Here is a 20,657-nt window from a genome sequence, read left to right on the forward strand (position 1 = left end):
ATCATTGACTTGAGTATCAGATAAATATTATACATGAAACACAGCTGGTGGAGCTGTGAAGTGATACAACCATTCTAGAGAGCATTTTGAAGCCCTGCCCAAATGAAACTGCATACCTTTTGACCCAGAAGTACCATTGCTAGGTCTGGACCCCAAAGAGATTAACAACAGAGGAAAAAGACCTACCTGTATGAAAATATTTATAGCAATTTCTTGTGACGGCAAATAATCGGAAACTGAAGGGATGTCCATCACTTGGGGAATGGCTGAACAAGTTGTGGTATAATTTGTAAAGGGATACTATTGTGCCATAAGAAATGACAAACAAGATGATCACAAAAAAATCTGGAAAGACTTGAAGTGACACAAACTGGAGTGAGCAAAACTAGGAGTATGTTGTACACCCGTAATAACAATAGTGTGAAATGATCAACTGGGAATGACTTAATTATCATCAGCAATGCAAGGATTCAGGAAAAACTGAAGATAAGCATGACAAAAAAAAAGGCCATCTACCACCATACAGGGAATTGAGAGTCCCAGTGCAGACTGAAGCATACCATTCTTGACTTTATTTCCTCCGTGAGTTTTTCTCTTGTTTGAGTTGTAAAGATTAATACAAAGTGATATGTGCCTTCTTTCACAACATGATAAACATGGAAATATGCATAGCATGATAGCACATTGTACAATCTATATTACCTGCCTCTTGTGGCAGGGGAGAAGAACATGGATCACCAAATGCCAGAAAACTATTATTAAAATTGTATCTACATATAATACTGAAAAATATAAATTAAAAATAAAACAAAAAAGTCAAACAGTAAGAGGACCAACATTTAAATTAATGGTTTAAGAGCTGTATGGTTGTTAATAGGCCACTCTCTTTTTTTACTGCTATATCACTGTGATTGTGTATAATCCAAGTGATAAACTGTATATGTAAATAAGAATGGGATTGCTAAATATAGAAAGGCAGAAGGACTCATCACCAGGATGATGGCCAACTCATAGGAGATGAGAAATATTTTAGATACATTTACCCATGAAATAGATAAAAATACAGAATAGACACAGTCGTATATAGTTTCTTTTTGCTTTCATAGTGACATTGGTGAGTGATGAGAAATGTGGCAGGGGGTGTTTAGAAGCACACAGTTCTTGGACCATATATAAACATAAATTTAATTATTGTATTCTTAAGGTGGGCTTCTAGGGGGTAGAGTGTATAGAGTTCTAGCTCTCGTGTCAGGAAGACCTGAGTTCAAATCTGTACTCATACACTAGTTGTGTGACCATAGACAAGTCATTTAATCCTGTTTGGCTTAGTTTCTTCATCTGTAAAATGAGCTACAGAAAGAGATAGCAAACTACTTCAGTATCTTTGCCAAGAACACCTCAAATAGGATCAAGAAGAATCAGACACGACTCAATGACTCAGTAACAACCAAAATTCTTAAGATGTGATATTTAACCGATAACAATCAGGTCAATAATATACTCCTAAAAGATCTATACTACACAGAAAGGACAATACTCAACATTTCTTCAGCTTGGTAGGGCTTGCTAGAATTCCTCTGGGATAGTCTTAAAGAATCAAAAATCACTTTTATATTTACATACGGCATAGAGGCAAACTTGTATGAAAGATTGGAATAATGAAAGGCAAAAAAACAGGAAACAAATGTTAGCTTCAGTTATTTTCCAGGTCATAGAAGCTGTCCTGTACAATCAAAAAAGAAGATAACAAAGTGTTCCAAATGCTCCTATTGCTATATTATTATATTGATGACAGCAAGCCCCAAACACATTTTTTCTTTCCCATCCCTCATATCTAATAAATTGCCAAATCTTATTAGTTCTACATTCACAAAATATTTTGTATTCATTCCTTTCTCTCCATAAATTTATTGACTACCTAAGTTCAAGCCTTCATTACCTCTCCCTTGGTATATGAGAATAGTTTCTCAACTTCTCTCCCTACCTCAAGTCCCTGGCTACTCCAATACATCCTTTAACTGCTACCAAAGCAATATTCCTGAAGTATAAGTCCTACCATATTACTATTTAATAAACTCTGATGTTTGAAGGAAAAACCAAGGACATAAGTAAGCCACAGTGCATTATTAAGAATGAAAAATGGCATTAAAGGCATCATTAGTGTGACATAACCCCTCGAATACATTAGAAATGTGTTATTGAAAAACAAAGCATCTTGTTCATGTATTGAGAAAGACAGAACACACATATGATCCAAATGGTTCACAGATATTCATGAGAGAGTAAAAGAAAGGAAGGAGACACCAGAACACAAAGTAAATCCTCAAAAGATTTATTAATTCAATTTAACAACCATTTGGTAAGGGCTTCCTATATGCTAGATAATATACTAGGATCCCTCCCCCTCAAAGGGTCTCAATTGTCCTAGAGAAGAGGGCAGAACAAAAACATAGATGATTAAATTGAAAATAATTTGAGAAGACAGAGAACACTAAATCCTGGAAGATCAGAGAAAACTTCATATTAGAGGTAGCACCTGAGCTGAGCTTGATGGAAAGTAGGAATTCTAATAGCAGGTGATGAGAAGGGAAAAGACAAGAAGATAAAAAGATGTAGTAAGGTAATAATTTCTATTAATTTAGTGCCTTCACAGATTAAGTCCTAAATCCATCAGAGTAGATTGACTCAAACACTTATACCAAATATAATATACCAAATATACCAAATAAGAAGTATGTGAATATGGATTCTGATTGCCTTCTACCCTTTTCACAGATTTTTGAATACATAAGAAGTAATTTCATCAAGGCAATGTCTTCAAATGAAAAAGATAGTTCCAAACATTTACTACTTTTCACAATAGCTGGAGGTCTGTATTATTCTGGTATTTCTCTTAAAAAGTCAAACACTAATCAATGTCTAATTTTATTCAGTCATGGCAGTAGAAACCCCAAATACCAAGAGAGATAAAGCAGACACTTGAATAGTACAATTACTCTGAGGTGCTTTGAAAGTCACTTCCTTTTCACTGGTTAACTCTAAACTTACTCCCAATTAGATAAAAAAGACAGAGCCAAAGAGTGTTGGATAGTCATTGTTAAAATATTATATTATCTGGGAATGTGTGGAACCTATCTTCCATTAGCACATGAAATATATGGCCTATAAGAGGATCACACACACAAACACCAGGGAACTGGAGAGAGGGAGAGAAAGAGTTGAGAGAATGGAGAGAGGAGAGGGATTGGGGGTTGGTAGGTAACCCAGGGAAGGTAACCAGGCTTTGTCTCCCTGAAGGGCACGTATGTCTCCTTAAAGAGTGGTTCTGGGAGGTAGAGGTTAAAAACTAGAGGCAAGAGCTTTAGTGAAATACCACACAGCTTCCCTTCTTGGCCTCAGCTATAGTTGAGAGACCAGATGGACCTTCTTGTCTCTGGGTCCTTTAAGTACACCAACTGCCATTTCTCCCCCCCCCCCAAAAAAAAACCTAGAGTTACTCCTCTGCCTAAAGGAGAGGATTATTCCTTTGGATCTAGTTATTTGGATCCTTAGGATCCTGAGTTAACCCTCCTTTTTGGGGAGAAGTATGGTTCTCCCAAAATCTTCAGCTGCATTTCTTTGTGTCAGGAACTAGGCAGACCTGATATAAGTAGTAACACTTTATTTTGGATCCCCCAGGGAATGGAGAGATGAAAGTATTAGGTGAGGAAAGTGGGTAGCAGGAATCCCTATTGATTGGCAGACTGACCTCCCCAAATCTCTGGGATCCAGGCTTTTGGCCTTGACCCCTCTTCTAGTCAGCAGCTGACTTGGTCCCTACTCCTGAGCTAATCTAGTTAGAGTAAGGAGTTCAGGACAAGTTGGGGAGAGAGATAGAGAATAATCTTTGGAGAGGAGTTTCTCAGTAGAGAGCTTTCTTCAAAGTCCCAGTCTATAATGTCTCAAGCTAAATGAGAGATTTCAGAGGTTCATTGGGAAGCAGTTGATATCCAGAGGGACTCCCAGCCTCAGAGATCCTCTTCTCAGGCTCTCAGCTGGAGAAGTGAGGTGAGCTGGCAGTTTTGAGTTCTCTCAGCTTCTGTTCTTTTACTGGAATCTTGAGTTTTTTCCTTTACTCTTCCCCCGTGCTTTCTCTTTGCAGCTGATTTCTGCCAAAGTTTTCTCCCTTACACACATTAATGTCTTTTGTCATACTAGGTTAGATGAATTCTCTAGCTAATGATCATATTGGAAAACAGGACTGCCTCAAATCTAACGATAAGGACATTTGAAAGGACGGAGGAAGGGAACAAGCATATACTGAGCACTTACTATGTGCCAGGAACTGTGCTAAGGTTATCCTTTACAGATATTAGCTCCTTTGATCCTCACAACAATAGTAGGATGTAGGTGCTATTATTTTTCCCCATTTTTCAGTTAAGGAAACTGAGGCATACAGAGGTTAAGATATTTGCCTAGGGTCACCCAGCTAGGAAGTGGCTGAGGCCAGATTTAAACAAAAGTTTTCCTAATGCCAGATCCAGTGCTCAATCCACCATGTCACCTAGCTGTCAGGAGGATGGACAAGTGATGGAGGTCCAAAGAGCAGGATGATTCTCAAGAAGTAAGGATAATAGTTTGAAAGCACCATGTGACTGAAGGGGGGAAGGGACTAAAAGTCACCCCCAAAAGGAGTGGGAGAAAGATAAACTTACTTCATAGTACAATGAATTGAGTATCAGTGATAATCAGCTTTTTCTGCAGGAGTCAGCAGCTAGCCACCTAGCATGGCGAGCACATCCTCTAAATTGCACACACTTTCTAAACTAAACAATGACTCCAATACTAAGCTAGGCTCTTGCAACAAGCACTTTCAATTTCATGGGATTTGGGCATCCTCCATATTCCCTAGCAGACTACAGTTTACTCAAGAGTCTTCCTAAGAAAAAAGCAGGTTAATTTGGGGTAACACTTAACATTTTGGAGGGTGTATCCATTTAACCACCCACCATTGCTCTGTTAGTTAATTTTTTAGAGTTGACAGATCAACAATAAGATTATTGAAATGGAATTAATTTTCAAATCATTATTTTTGTCAGCGCTTAATGAATGTGTTCCATGAGTACCTATCCCCCATTGTTCACATGGAATGCAAGTATAGAAAAAAAAAAGATTTAAATTAGGCAATTACTTAATGTGTCAATTAAAACACTTTAGAAATGAGGTCAGAGTTTAAAGACAGCTAAGTAGTATAATGGATAAAACCCAGTCAAGTGGAGTTTGAGTTCCAAATTTTCCTCAGATACTTACTAGATGTACGACTTTGGTTATAAACTGTCATTTAAATGGTGCACATGGAATCAAGAAGACCTGAGTTCAAATCCTCCCTCATATACTTACTGGTTGTTGGACCCTTGATCACTGAACTCTCAGCTTCCATTTCTTCATCTATAAAATTGGATAATAATAAATAGGGAATAATGAATAAAGAATATAGAATAATGAATAATACTAAAAAGTGATAATAATGAAATCTATCGGGGCAGTTAGGTAGTACAGGAAACTCGCCCACTGTGACATAACCAGATTATGTCTTAGATAGAACTTGAACCTAGGTCCTTCTAATTCCAAGACCATTCCTTTAGCTGCTTGGCTACTCATGCTGCCTCTCAAATTAGTCTTACTGCGGACAGGTAGGTGGCTCAGTGGATACAGAACCAGGTCTGGATTCAGGAGGTCCTGGGTTCAAATTGGCTTCAAATACTTCCTAGCAATGTGGCCCTGGGCAAATCACTTAACCCCAATTATCTAATACTTACTGCTCTTCTGCCTTAGAGCCAATACTTAATATTAATTCTAAAACAGAAGGGAAGAGTTTAAAAATAAATAATAGCATCTATCGTACAGAGTGATTGTGAGAAACAGAAGGTTTGCATTTCTTACTGTTTTATGAACCTTGAAGCTCTACACAAATGTTATTTTTAGTATTTTAGAGCTTTGGACCAAAGTCTATTAACAAGTACAATAATGTACATCAAGCACTTTGCAAACCTTAAAGCACTATATAAATGCTAACTACTACTGTTATTATCGCTATTAGTTTTAGAATATAAATTGCTAGAGTTCCCTACACCAGTGAAATTGAATATCCAATAAAAGAAGTAAAGGGTGACATTTCAAAGCTGGTTTCACAAAAGAAACCAGATCAACATATCAATCCACATATCACTGTCAGTCAGTCAATAATAATTTGTGAAGTTTAGACACTGTGCTGTTAGAGATATAAAGTAGAAAAAACCCTACTGTCAAGGAACACTATATAATGGGGAAATATTAGGCAAATGGCTATATGTAAACAATATATATATGCAGGACAAATTAAAGAGAATCAACAGGGAAAAGTCACTAGCTTTAAGGAGGGACAGGGAAGGTTTTCCTGAGAAAATGAAATACTGCATTATTTTACTTACAGTATCGAAATTGCATTTATTACTAATTTTTAAAGTGGGCAATGAAAACAACGAGTCAAATAGTTCTGAGCATTTCCATGTCAAGTAAAATATGATTAGTCATTTCTGGGAGAGTTCTGAGTTGATATTCACTTTCACCAATTATGAGCTATTTTTTGACCTGGTTCCAGATTCATGGGGCAGATGGACAGATTAAATGGGATGTTTTCTAGTTCGGAAACAGCACAGATACAGGTTTGTTAGTCTGAGGCAATCTGGAAGCATCTCCCTTTGATCTTTCCTGTAGTGCTGTATAGAAGAAGCTTATCAATGAAAGGATGACTGAGCTAAGACAAATTGACTGGTTGGATCAATTACTGTAAGCTCTTTTAATTCTTTTCACTTCCTGAGGTAAGAAATGTGCATCCAAATAGTCACGCATTTCTATTTTAGGCTTTAGTATTTGAATTGGAAATCTACTTGGTATTGATTGGACCAGTTTAAAAATAGCCTCTCCATCTGCAGGAATGGAAGAGTTAAAGTAGTTTGTGGTATTGAGAAATCCAGCCCTTACCATATGGTAGCTAGTTCTCATGAGGAATTTCCTATCTCTAAGATTTAGATTATGATCAGAGCTATAATCATTCTACCTCCTGGAGCACACATCCCAGAGCACAACTGGGGCATGCAGAAGCAATGGTATCCTCAAATCACAGTATTAAGACAAATTTAGTTGGTGTTGAGTGAAGCCCAAGGAAAATATCTTAGTCCTCAGCATAAAGATCCTGTAGGGGAAGAAAGGGCAGCTAAGCTAGGTGGAACACTGGATAGAGCAGTTTTCGGCATGGATGTAGTGCAGAGCCTGGAGTTAGGTAGACTTAATCTTCCTGAGTGCAAATTTGGCCTCAGACATTTACCAGCTGTGTGAACATGGGCAGGTTCCTGTTTGCCTCAGTTTGTTCATCTGTAAAATGAGCTGAAGAAGGAAATGGCAAACCCCTCCAGTATCTTTGCCAAGAAAATCCAAATAGATCACAGAGTTGGATATGACTGGAACAACTGAACAACAATAAGCAAAAGACCATCCTGGATACCAACTCACTGCACTAAGCAATCAGAGACACTAGGATGCTATCAATGAATGGCATCTATTGGGAGGAATCCCAGCTCACCAGAAGGTCACTGATGGGAGACAGAACTAAAATGGGCCAGTACAGGAAGGAACTTACTGGCCAAATACTGTCAATCCTATAATCCAAATCCTATAAATTGTTTTTTTTTAATATTATCTTCCACTTTGAATTGATACTAAGCATTGGTCCCAAGGCAAAAGAGTATTAAGGGCTAGGCAATGGGGGTTAAGTGACTTGCCCAGAATCACACATCTAGGAAGTGTCTGAGGTTTGAACCCCAAACCTCCCATCTCCAGGTCTGGGGCTCTATCCACTAGCTGTTCCTTTTTTGTCCTATAAATGTCATATCCTTGAGGAAAGCTTGAGTTGCTTCACACTAGTTACATCTGCCATGGAGTATGGGTTCTAAATGAAATATACAAAGAAATCAATATGTTTTGCTTGTTTTGATTTTCTAAGGACTTTGAGACTTCATACAATGATTGAAAAAAAATTTTAGCTTCATTTTAATAGAGTCTTTTCCCATTTAGACTCCATTCTAAATGGGGAAAAAAAAACACCCAACCCTAGCATTAGGTAATGGGCTTTCACCCAAAAGATTGAAATTTATAAAGCACTGATAGTACTTGTCGAGTGAGCTACTTTCTGGCCTGCCTCAACCTTAATTCATCCCCTTTCTTTGACCCAAACTGAAGTTGCCAGTGTTATGGGAAGTGAGGAAGGAGAAGAGATAGGAAATATGTTAGTGAACTGTTTTGTTAGCTTTCCAGATTTATTTCAATCACATATTGCTACTCTTTTAATATATATTTTTCCAAAAAATAATTTATTTTATAACCCTGTCTACACTGGTATATATATATATATATATATATATATATATATATATATATATATATATATATATGTATGCATATATATCATATATATCAGAATCCTAGTCCATGACTGATCCATAAAAATTACTAGCCCTTGTTGTTCAGAATCTTCTATTCAGAATCTTCTTACATAATTTACATTACAAATGAAAATTCTTTAAAAGGTCAGGGATAGCATGTGTACTAAGAGAAATTAATCATATGAAGAAGTGTTAGGCAAATCAATATGAAGGAAAGGTAAGACAAAACATGGACTTGTAGATTGCAAAAACTTAATAGAATAAACCAACTGGATCTTTGTTCAGAGAGAAATGGAAACAGAGAGCATGAGATTATAAATCCTGAGGTTGAGCTCTACAGTCTTGCCATAGAGAGCAATTATCGATTTCAGTGAATTTCATTAAAATTAACAATTATACAAATATCCAACACTGGTTAATAATTACAGTATGCACCACATATAAAAGTTCTTGAGATTTTTTCAAAAAAACTATTTTAAATTACTTTTTATTTATTATTACTTTTTTATATTTTGTTTCTAAATTTTTATAAATGTAATATATGTAGTGATTATTATTAATTACTATTAATTGTGATTTTAAATTAAATACAAATTAATGCTTAAATGTTATGCTTTAGTATTCCTTTGTAGTTATCATGAAGCATAACTGGTAGCTTTTTTTAACACATAATTGTAAAAGATCCTAAGATCACATATTGATCAGTTCTGACACATTTCTTTGTGTCTAAAAACATGACCAGATCCTCTCCACTATTCTTAATTTTTTTAAAAACCTACTTTTAGCCACTATCCTATTATATAATCTCTCTCCCTTTCTTTTTCTCTCTCTCTCTCACACACATACATAACTCCCCCCATTACTAAACTTCTATTCTACAATTTATGCTTCACTTCTTTTATACCCAGTCACTCCTCAATTCCCTTTAACTGTCTTCTGGGCCTCTAATGAAAATGTACTCTACAAAGTCATCAATGATTAAATTACTTCTTACTAGTAGCAATATTTTTCAGTAATAATACTTATTGATCAGTAGCAATACCTAATAAATACTTATCCCTTTTCTGGAATATTTAACACAATTAAATAACAGTGGTCATTTCTTCCTCTGACTTCCATTATAAGGTACCCATCAGATCTCCTACTTTTCTGTTCACTCCTTGGTCCTTCACTGATGCTTTTCAACAAGCTTGCTTCATCCTAAATTTAAAGTATTGCTTCATAGTATTTCTTGTCACATGTCCTTCCCTTTATGGTATTTTTGTAGCTCCCATCTTTTATGTCTCATAGGGACTCTCCAACAGCACTTTCATGGCTGTTGAAATCATTCTTTATTCTCAGCTAAAAGAGAATTTTCCCTCCTTTAATCTTTCAGGATACTCTACTTGACCTTTATTATGAATTGAATCATTATGCTTATTAGAATTTTTTAATCCCCTATTGCAATAGAAAAGTTAGTTCCTTGAAGGAAGTGACTATATTGTTTTCTTCTTTATAAGCCTTGCACTTTGTGAAATGCCACACACATAAAAATCCTTAGTAAATATTTATTGAATTGAGTTAAAGTCCAGCCTAATAATTACATTAAAGGTTTTTGTTCATCAATTTCATATCCCCTGTATTGCATGCTGGGGTAGTCCTACTACTACCCTAAGAATTACCCTTGGCAACATAGAAGGTAGCCATAGTAACTGATTTCTCGGATTAAGTCCCAATAGCAGTGACAAATCCTACAACAAGGCAACAAAAATCTAAATTCAATCACCATGTCAAAGAATAGACAGATGGAAAAATCTCATAGGTTCAAACTAAAGGGCTACTAAAAGGGAAATTATAGAGTGACGAAGGTAACTATGGACACCACCCAGGAAACTGAAAAGGGATGCAGTGCATCTTGGCACAGTGAACCTCCCTCCACTTTCCACCAAGTCTGGTTATGGCTGTGCTCCACTTCAGGGCTAGGTTCTTTCTCTTCTGTTAAGCTAATGGATCTACCTCTGGTGATTCATCCCCACAGTTCTACTTATCTCCACCAGGTCATGACACAGATGTCTGCTCAAATGATCATTATTTCCCTGCCTCATTGGCAGGTGGCTGGTCCAATTGCTATTCCTCTCTCTAGGCAAACAGACATGACATGTAAGGTGATTTATAAAGAACCCATAGATAATATGTGTCTTCATAATATGGAGGGTTAAAGGGAATGGGAGAGGAGAGAACATGATAATCTCTGGAGCCCTCTTCCTATTCTATTCTGACAATTCAAATTGTCCTTAGGACATTGAAAAAGAAAGAGTTTTTGTTCCATTGAGTTTGATATCCCCCTCCTGATGTTCATTTGAGTTTCTATTAAGCTCTTTTTTAAAAACCATCAATTGTGCAATTAGAAGCCTTCGTGACTAAAATCTATTTAAATAAATAAATAAAAAGGAACTATGCAACCAAATCTCAATTATTCCATTAATTTCCTCTCTTAAAACCTCCTATCTCTGGAAGGGCAGAGTTAAGATGGCAGCATAGCAGCAGGAGCCTTCTGAATCTCCTTCCAAACAATCATTACAAATCATTGCAAAAGGATAGAAATCACAATTAGGCCAGCAAAGGGGCTCTCCAATGGGATACAGCCTTAAAGGTAGGCAGTGCTTAGGGATTCCCAAGCTATGTGGGGGTAAAATTGCCCTCAGCAAAGCACAAGCTGATCATCCCTCCCCAACACTACCTACTGTACCAGAGGCAGAGTGAGGGCAGGGTAATCTCCAAATTCTCAGGAGGCTGGCTGAAAGCATGACAGACTTACCCCTGAAGGCAGTGCAAAGCCTTGGCAGTGAAACTTGATACCTGAGGCTGAAAAGTGTAGAGCCTAGGCAATAGAACATGGAGCTTGGGCAGAAATAAGGCTGGATATAGCCTAGAAAGCAGTGACTGGAAAGATAGCCTCAGAGAAAAATGCCACAAAGTATTCTACACAAAGAACATCACATTAGCCAGTCCTCACTCAAGCTTCTGGCTGGGAAGAGAAGATACTACCAAGGCAAAGCCCTGCAAGACAGAAGCGAAGAAAACTATCAACATGCAGGAACCCCAATCAACTGTTGACAAAAAGAATAACCAGCAGCAAAAAAAAAAAGCTCTTGACCCTGGATAATTTCTATGGAGAAAAAGACCAAAACACAGAAAAAGCAGAAGAGAGTGACAAACAAGCAAGCACATTCAAACATTCCCAAAAAAGTGGAAATTGATCACAAGATCTCAAGAAATTCAAAAAGCAGTTCAAGAACCAGGTAAGAAAGATAGAAGAAAAATGGGAAGAAAAGTGGGGAAAATAAATTAAAGTAATACAAAAAGAAAATAACAGCTTAAAAGACAAAATTGCCCGTAGGGGAAAAGAGGCATAAAAATCAAGTGAATTAACAAGCAAATTGGAGACCATAATTGCCCTGCTGGAAGCCATGAAAAGCAGGATAGACAAAACCAAAAATGAAAATCAAAAGATCATGGCTGAAAATCAGTCTTTAAAGACTAGAACTGGTCAAATAGAAGCTAACAATGTCACAAAACAGCAAGAATAATAAAGCAAAATCAAAAGAAGGAAAAAATGGAAGGGAACACTGACCTGGAAAACAGATATAAGAGAGACAATCTGAGAATTATTGGTCTACTTGAAAGCCTGGAACAAAATAAAAGCATTGAAATCATATTACAAGAAAATTCCCCTGATATTTTTTAACAAGAGGGCAAAATAAAGTTGAAAGAATCCATAGATCACCCCCTATGTTAAATTTCCAAAAGACACTCCCCCCCAGGAATGTTATAGCCAAATTCAAAGATTTCCAGGCCAAGGAGAAAATATTGTAACTGTCCAGAAAGAGACAATTCAGATATCAAGGAGCCCCAGTCAGGATTACACAGGTTCTGGCAGCCTCCACACTAAAGGACCACAAGACTTGGAATATGATATTCAGGAAGGCAAAAGAATTGGGTCTACAACCAAGGATCACCTACCCATCAAAACTGTCTATATACTTTCAGAGGACAGTATGGGCATTTAATAAAATAAAAGATTTCCTAGCATTCCTAAAGAAAATACCAGAACTAAATGGAAAATGTGATGTCCAAACAAAAAAATTCAAGAGAACCATAAAAAGGTAAACAAGAAAGAAGGTGGAAAAAATTTAAGGGCTTCTGAAGGTCAAATAAATTATATTCCTGTTTGGAAAAAATAATAATTGTTTTGATTATCATAGTAGATAGAAGAATTCTAATCTTCAAAATAATATAATAATATCAAATCAATTCATCTTATTCCCATCCCCAAAAAACCACCCTAATACAAGAAAAAAATCAAAAATTAATTTGAAATTAAATAATCTGATTCTCCAAAACTGGTTGGTTAAAGAACAAATCATAGAAACAATTAATGATTTCATTGAAGAGAATGACAAGGAAACAACATATCAAAATTGTTGGAATACTACAAAAGCAGTACTCAAGGGAAAATTTATATCCCTGAGTGCCCATATTAAAAAAGAGAGAGAAAGAGAAAGGGGAGATTAATAAATTGGTCATGCAACTGAACAAACTAGAAAAAAGAACAAATTAAAAACCCTCAGATAAAAACCAAATTGTAAATCATAAAAATTACAGGAGAAATTAATAAAGACTATCAGGTGGTATTCTGAAAAAAATAAAATAGATAAAGTATTGGTTAATATAATTAAGAAAAAGAAAGAAGAGAAGCAAATTAATAGTATCATAAATGAAAAGATTGATCTCACCTCTACTGAAGAGGAAATTAAGGTAATTATCAAGAACTATTTTGCCCAATTACATGGCAATAAATATGGTAATCTAGGTGAAATGAATGAATATTTACAAATATATAAAGTGCCTAGATTAATAGAAAAGGGGAAATAATACTTTAATAATCCCATATCAGAAAAAGAAATTGAACAAACCATCAAAGAACTCCCTAGGAAAAAATCACCAGGGCCAGATGGATTCACAAGTGAATTCTATCAAACATTTAAATATCAATTAATCCCAATATTCTACAAACTATTTGACAAAATATGCATAGGAGTCTTGACAAATTCTTTTTATAATACATATTTGTTATTGTGGAATTGGCTAAAAGGTGTAGATTGCATAAAATCCCACTGTATTTTTTATTTATTAAACTGAATTTTGTTTTTTAGCATGAATTTAATGATCATCAAAAATATAAACATGCCAATACAAAAAGGAGAATAAAAACATATGTCAATGAACTCCAGTTTTGAAAATCACAATGGCACCAAAAATAACAATAATGAGAACTGGTGTCTATATAGCACCTTAAAGTTGGCAAAGCAAACTGATGCAGAATGAAATAAGCAGAACTAGGGGTACATTGTACACAGTAACAGCAATATTGTAGAATGATCTAATGTGTTAGATTTAGCTACTATCAGCAATACAATGATCCAGGACAATTCTGAGGAACTTATGACAAAGAATGCTACCCACTTCCAGAGAAAGAACTACTAGAGTCCAAATGCAAATGAAAGCATGTGATTTTTCACTTGTTTATTTGCAGATTTGTTTTAGGGTTTTGGTTTTATGTGATTATTCTCTTTAAAAAATGAACACTATAGAAATGTGTTTTGCATGATAATACAAGTATAACCCAGATGGAATTGCTTGCCAAGCCTAAGGGGTGAAGGAAAGGAGGGAGACAATTTAGATCATATAACTTTGGAAAACTTATGTGGAAATTTGTTATTAAATGTGATAGGTAAAAATCTTTATTAAAAAAGCATTCAAAAAGGAAGCATTCTCCAAAAGTCATGGTATAATCTGATTTCAGTGTACTCTCTGGGTTCATTTTAAAATTAGTTCTAAAGAAGGACTAGCAAATCCTACGTATATCAGTATCTGTTGGATAGTTTTATTTTGTTTCATAACTCTAGAAAATAACCAGTCCTTATTTTAGAGGTATATTTTAATCATAGAAAGAGTGATTTAAGGTTTACAAAATACAAATATTATCCTATGTGATCTTCACAACAACCTAGGGGTGCAGTTACTTTTATTATTCCTGTTTTACAGATGAGGAAACCGAAGCAAGCAGAGGTTAAATGACTTGCCTTTGTCTGAGTCAAGATTCAAACTTAGATTTCCCTGGATTTAAGTTTGATATCCATTGCACCAATATCTATGCAGTGAATTTTGAAGATTATGTTTAAATACTCATATTCTTTGTCCTTGTTTCTCCCCAACAGTTAAAAACTAGACAAAACTCTAAATTATAAATTGCTATATTAAAAAATGGAATTTGTCATGGTTTAACATCCCACATTTAATTATGCTTCTGAAATCAACCAAGAAAGTTAATCCAGTTACTGTTTATATTATCAACACTACAAATATGGGACATCCCATCAATGAAAATGAGAAAATCCTGGTGGATAAGATTATAAATTCCTTCAGCACAAGTCTACCAGATTGTAAGCTCTATGTGCCTTGTACTAGCATCTGAGTCTTTTATTGTTGTTATAATTATTCAATTGTTTTTATTCATGTCCAACCCTTTGGGATCCTATTTGGTATATTCTTGGGAATCATACTGGAATGGTTTGCCATTTCCTTCTCCAACTAATTTTACAAATGAGGAAACTGAGGCAATCAGGGTAAAGTGTCCTGCCTTGGGTCACATAGATAATAAGTATCTGAGGGCAGTTTTGAATTTAGGAAGACAAAGCATCTTGCATATATGATATCATTTTATGCTCACAACAAAGTAAGTGACTCCCCAATTCATAAACAGTCAAGGGATATGAACAGGCAGTTCTCAGATGGAGAAATTAAAATCGTCTGTAATCACATGAAAAAAATTCTCCACATCACTATTAAATAGAGAAATGCAAATTAAAACAATTCTGAAATACCACCTCACACCTACCAGACTGGCTAACAGGATTTAAAAAAAGGAAAAGGATAAATGCTGGAGGAGATGTAACAAAAAAACGGGGACACTAATACACTGGACTAATACGACCACTAGAAAGCAATCTGGAACCAAGGCCAAGGGGCCATAAGACTATACTAATTACCCTTTGACTCAGCAATACCACTACTAATTCTGTCTACCAAAAAGATTAAAGATAAGGGGAAAGAAACTGCCTGTACAAAAATAGTTATAGCAGTTCTTTTTGTGGTGGCAAAGATTGGAAAGTTGGGGAATGAATGGCTGAACATATGACTGTAATGGAATGTTATTGTGCCATAAGAAATGATGAGCATGATCACAAAAAAATCTGGAAAGACATATAAAGTGATGAAACATGAAATGAGCAGAACCAAGAGAATATTGTACATAGTAAAACAATAATGTATGAGGATTAGCTGTGAATGACAACTGATTTCAACGAGATAAGGACCCAGGATATCTCCAAGGAACTCATGATGAAAAAGGCTCTCCTCTGCTATAGAAACGATGGCGTCTGCATGCAGTTTGAATTTTTCTCTAGCATAAGCAATATGCATCTTGTTTCACAATGTGATGCATGGAAATATGTTTTGTATTATAACATATCATACAGCCTATATCATTTACCTGCCTTCTAGGGGAAGAAGGGGGCAGGAGAGAGAGGAAATGAACTTGGACTGCAAAATGTCAGAAAATAATTATTAAAAATTGTATTGGTGTGTAATCTGAAAAAAAAAATTTTAAACAGTCAGTGATACTAATAATGATGGTGATAGGAATTCTTTCCCAGTTTCCAAAGCACTTTTATATCTATTATGTCATTTGAACTAAAAAAGAATCATTGAACTAGAATCCCATTTTTGGCATTCTAATATGGCTTACACTGAAATCAGAAAGTGTGATTGCAACAGTTTCTCAGGCTAAAAGAATAAATGATATAGGCATAGAATTAGAGATTAGAAAGAGGGGCAAAGACTCAGGAAAAACATTATGACTAAGAGGGAGGAAGGAGGATCAAAGCCCGGTTCATCAAATGGAGGAGATGGAGTCCTAAACTCTCAGTTGTCTATTTTTAAGCATATTTTAGTTATCAGTTGCATAATAACAAAAGGATGAACAATGTTGAATTTCTTCTTCCTTGTAACAATTTTCTCAAGTAGTTTGTTTTTATCATTGTGATTTGATTTGTCTTAAGGTGGCCTAGGGATTTGCTTATAGGTAGTATAATTGTAATTCTGCATGTCCCATCAGAAAATTAATTTCCTCCAACAAATAATTAAGCCATAACAGCATTCTTCATTGCAGTTGACCTCTCCACCATGCAGAGTTTTTCCTTCTGGTTTATACTTGCTTTCATGCTGAGGAGCTATTTCACTTAAGCTCAATAAGTTCCATCATTTATTTGTGATATGCCTTCTGAGACTGAGGTGTCTAATGGAGAGGTATACTGGAAAATGAGAGACTAGTAAAGGCTCTCTCAGAATCAGTCTATGGAAGCTCTTGACTAATTGAAGAGCTTAGTTATAGTAAGGCAGAGGGGCAAGAATAAAATTAAAAATCAAAGGAAGCAGCATGGAACTGCTCCAAGTAGATCTAGGTGGTGCAGTGGAGTCAGGAAGATTGAAAACAAATCTGTTGTCAGATCCTCACTAGCTGTGTGATCTTGGGTAAGTGGCTTAATCTCCCTCAGGCTCAGTTTCCTCTACTATAAATGGAGATAATAATAGCACCTATCTTCCAGGGTTGTTGTGAGAATCAAGTGATTGAAAAATGCTTAGAAGAGTGTGTGTCATATAGCAAATGCAATGTAAATGTAAGTAAATATCATTATGTATTTGATACTTTGTCCCTTTTCTAGTTCTTTATTTGACAAGTGAGTTCCTTTGACCAGATTTAGTTACTCAGGCACAACTCAGCCTTTGATGTTTTTAATTTAGGTGAAAGCAGCATCAATTTTAAAATTCAGATATACTGCTCACTACTGGCTTCTCAGAAGAGATTTCTTTAAATGGATGGAAATAGGTAGAAGTATTATGCAACTGGCTAAAAGATGTAGATCATTTAAGATCCTGATGACTTTATTGATTGGTTAAATTGAATTTTATTTTTAATTGTGAACTTAATGATCATTAAAAAACACAAACATGGAAAGACCTTAGTGAAATTATGAAGAGGGAAGTTAGCAGAACCAAGAAAACATTACTTCTATCCATGAACAGAAATATTGTTTGAAGAATAACTCGTCTATGTCCAACTCCAGAAAAAGAACTGATAAAAAGAAATAAGCATTTCATAGTTTTGTACATACTTTTTGGTGGTCAAATTCTGCCTTCTGTAGTTTAGGGAGGGGAAGGAGGGAGGGAAATAACTGGGAACTTAAACAACAAACATTTCAAAACACAAAGAAAAAGGATATGTGCAAAAGTATCCCAGTCTTGAATAATAATAATAGTATTTAGCACTCATATAGCACCTCTTTCCTGAAAGCTTTCTTGTCTTGACTTAACTAATACTTATTTTCAGGTTATAAGAGTTTATTGTTATCCAAAATTCTCTCTCCTCATTTAGACTTTGCTCAAATTGCAATTTCCATCAAAAAGGTTTCCTTGATGGTTCTCTCTTTGATGTCCTTCCTTTAGCAGTACTAAGACTCTATCATTCATAATTTATCCCAAATATAAATATATTTGTACTGTCTCTCTCTCTCAGTCCAGTGGAATTTGGCTGCAACTCTTCACTAATCTTCTGAAATGGTTCTCTCTAAGGTGACCTCCTTGAAGGGTTGAAGACAAATGCATGTCCTCTTTTTCCATCCTTGTCTTCCTGGATTTTATAAGGAGCACTTATGATCGTTGCCCACTCACTCTTTCCAGAATTCCTATCCTCCCTTACCTCCCCTCATATTTCACTCTCATGGTTATATTCCTACCTCTATGAATGCTTCTTTTCTTCTTTTCTGAGGTGGTCCAGGCTTATCCTGCTCCTTAAATATGGGCATTCCCCAAGGTAATGTCTTTGTTTTTATTATATTCTCTAATTGTTCTTTCTTAATTAACTTATCCACTCTCAGACTTTATTATCTCCATGCAGATGATTCCCAAAGCTACATTTCTACTCCCAACTTAACCCTCCTAATGTGTGTTCGAGGGGAGGTTAATTTGTAACCAAGGGGATCAGCCTTTCAGTATAGAGAAAAGAGAGTGGAGACCTCCCTTCTCAAAGGAGGGTTCAGGGGAGACAGCTGATGTTTAAGGTTGGCTCAGAGAGGGGAGAGAGGGTTTGAAGATTTTTCCCCCTTCTGCCTTCACTCCTTAGCTAAGGCTGCTCTCCCAGATTCACTCTTGTCCCTCTTGTCCCCCCTCAACTACTTGAAACCAAAGGGTCTCCCCCTTGATCTGTTCACTCACACTCAGCTTGGGGAAAAGATAACTATTTTAACATCAACTCATTGGGGGTAATACACAGGAATAACTATCAGGGAAAGAATGGGAAAGGAAGGTAGGAAAAGGGGGTCCCTGTCTCTATCTAAAACCCATTTCCCTCCCTCCTCAAGTTTGGGGGGAACTCGGGCCTTGGCAGCCCGAGCCCCCTAAAAAAAAGTCAGGTTGACTCACCCTGGGATTGGCCCTTTGGCCACAGTTCAGAATCAGGGCAACAGGAGCTGAGGTAAAGTCAGACAGAGATTTAAAATGTCTTTCTCAGGTTTCCTCTTCGTCTTTTCAAATGGGAAATGTTGTGGGGAAATATTTCCAGTCACCAGCAGAAAAAATGGATAACCCTCAGGAGAAAGTCTTTTTCCACCTTCTCTCTTCGGCTTCTCAAAACTGAGAAACCAACTCCTCTACCAGCCAGAGTCTTCCCTTCCTCCAGATCCCAAATCCTTGGGGCCCCTCCCCCATCGAGGTGATCAGTTTCACACACTCTTCAGCCTGGCACTTATTCTTTAGTGCCAGCCTCTGCCACAATGCTATTCTCTTGTTTCCAAATGAATTCTCAGTATCTTCATTTGGACATTCCACTTCATCACAACTTCAATGTATCCTAGATAAAACAGTGGGAAAATCACTAGCTCTAGAAGCAGAATGAAAATCCCACTTATGATCTATGTTTTTTCTGTGAACTAGGACAAATCATTTAGCTCTGTGGAGCCTCAATTTCTTTTGAAAATTTTTTGGGGAGGGGTAAGAGTAGATGGTCTTTGAGGGCCCTTCCAACTCTCAACCTGTGATTTTATTATCTTTATCCATAGTCCCTTGAATTGTCCTTCCCTCTAACCTCTCCATTCTATTGATAGTACCTATGTTCCCAATTACTGAAGTCCATCACTTTAGAGTTATCTTTGCTTCTTCTCACAATTGATATATCCTATTATTTCTATCCCCTATATATCTATTGCATCTTTCCTCTTTCTATTTCCAGTGTAGCCACGTGGATTCAGGGTCTCATCACTTCTTATAATGCATCTCAATTAATCAATTATCCAAAAAGTATTTACTACGTGTTTACTAAGTACCAGATGCTAATAGGCTGCTGAGAATCCAAATGCAATATAGATATAATTCATCCTTTGCACCACTGCTCAAGTACTGTTTCTAATCCATCAATGTCATCATTTTACTGCCAAGAAGCAATGCAGTATGCTGAAGAAAGACAGTATGGTACAATGGGGAACATAGTTCATATAATTCATAAATACCAGACTTGGAGTCAGAAGACCTGGATTCAAATCATGCCTCTATTACTTACTGACCATGTGACATTAGAGAAGACACTCAACAGCTCAAGGCCTTTATTTCCTCATCTATAAAATGAAATGGTTTCCAAATGTTATGTGCTTTTGTATGTCCTACATTATCTAGAACAGTGTGGCATGTAACCAATATAGATTGATTGATTGTTACTATGGAGGATATGCAAATTCAGTTCAACAAATATTCATAAAATGTCTGCTGAGTGCCAGGCATTGTTCTCAATTCTTAGAAATACAAAGACAAAAATTGTCTCCCTTTAATAAAATAGACAATTAAATTGAATTTGTGGAAATAAAATGATGAAGATGCCTCTTGGTTATCTGAGGATTTCATTATAATGTATTGACTTATCAAAGAGAAGAACTGCTTTCTTCCTTTGCAGAATCAATTCTTGTCAAAGGCATCCATGTTTTGTATAGCAAATAAACAGCCAGGGAAGCAGGGAACTGAATAATAATGAAGTAAACTTTTAGCACTCAG

General features: G+C 36.1%; 1 long non-coding RNA gene across 1 annotated transcript in view; it reads right to left on the reverse strand.

The window, feature by feature from the left end:
* Positions 1-20,657, reverse strand: part of LOC103106632 (uncharacterized) — a 212,385-nt gene that overhangs the window by 117,012 nt on the left and 74,716 nt on the right. Inside the window, exon 2 of the long non-coding RNA XR_008914074.1 lies at positions 5,380-5,427. This is a non-coding gene — a long non-coding RNA (uncharacterized LOC103106632). The remainder of the gene's footprint in view (positions 1-5,379; positions 5,428-20,657) is intronic.

The sequence above is a fragment of the Monodelphis domestica genome, chromosome 8, assembly GCF_027887165.1.
Source record: "Monodelphis domestica isolate mMonDom1 chromosome 8, mMonDom1.pri, whole genome shotgun sequence".
In the NCBI taxonomy this organism is placed as follows: Eukaryota; Metazoa; Chordata; class Mammalia; order Didelphimorphia; family Didelphidae; genus Monodelphis; species Monodelphis domestica.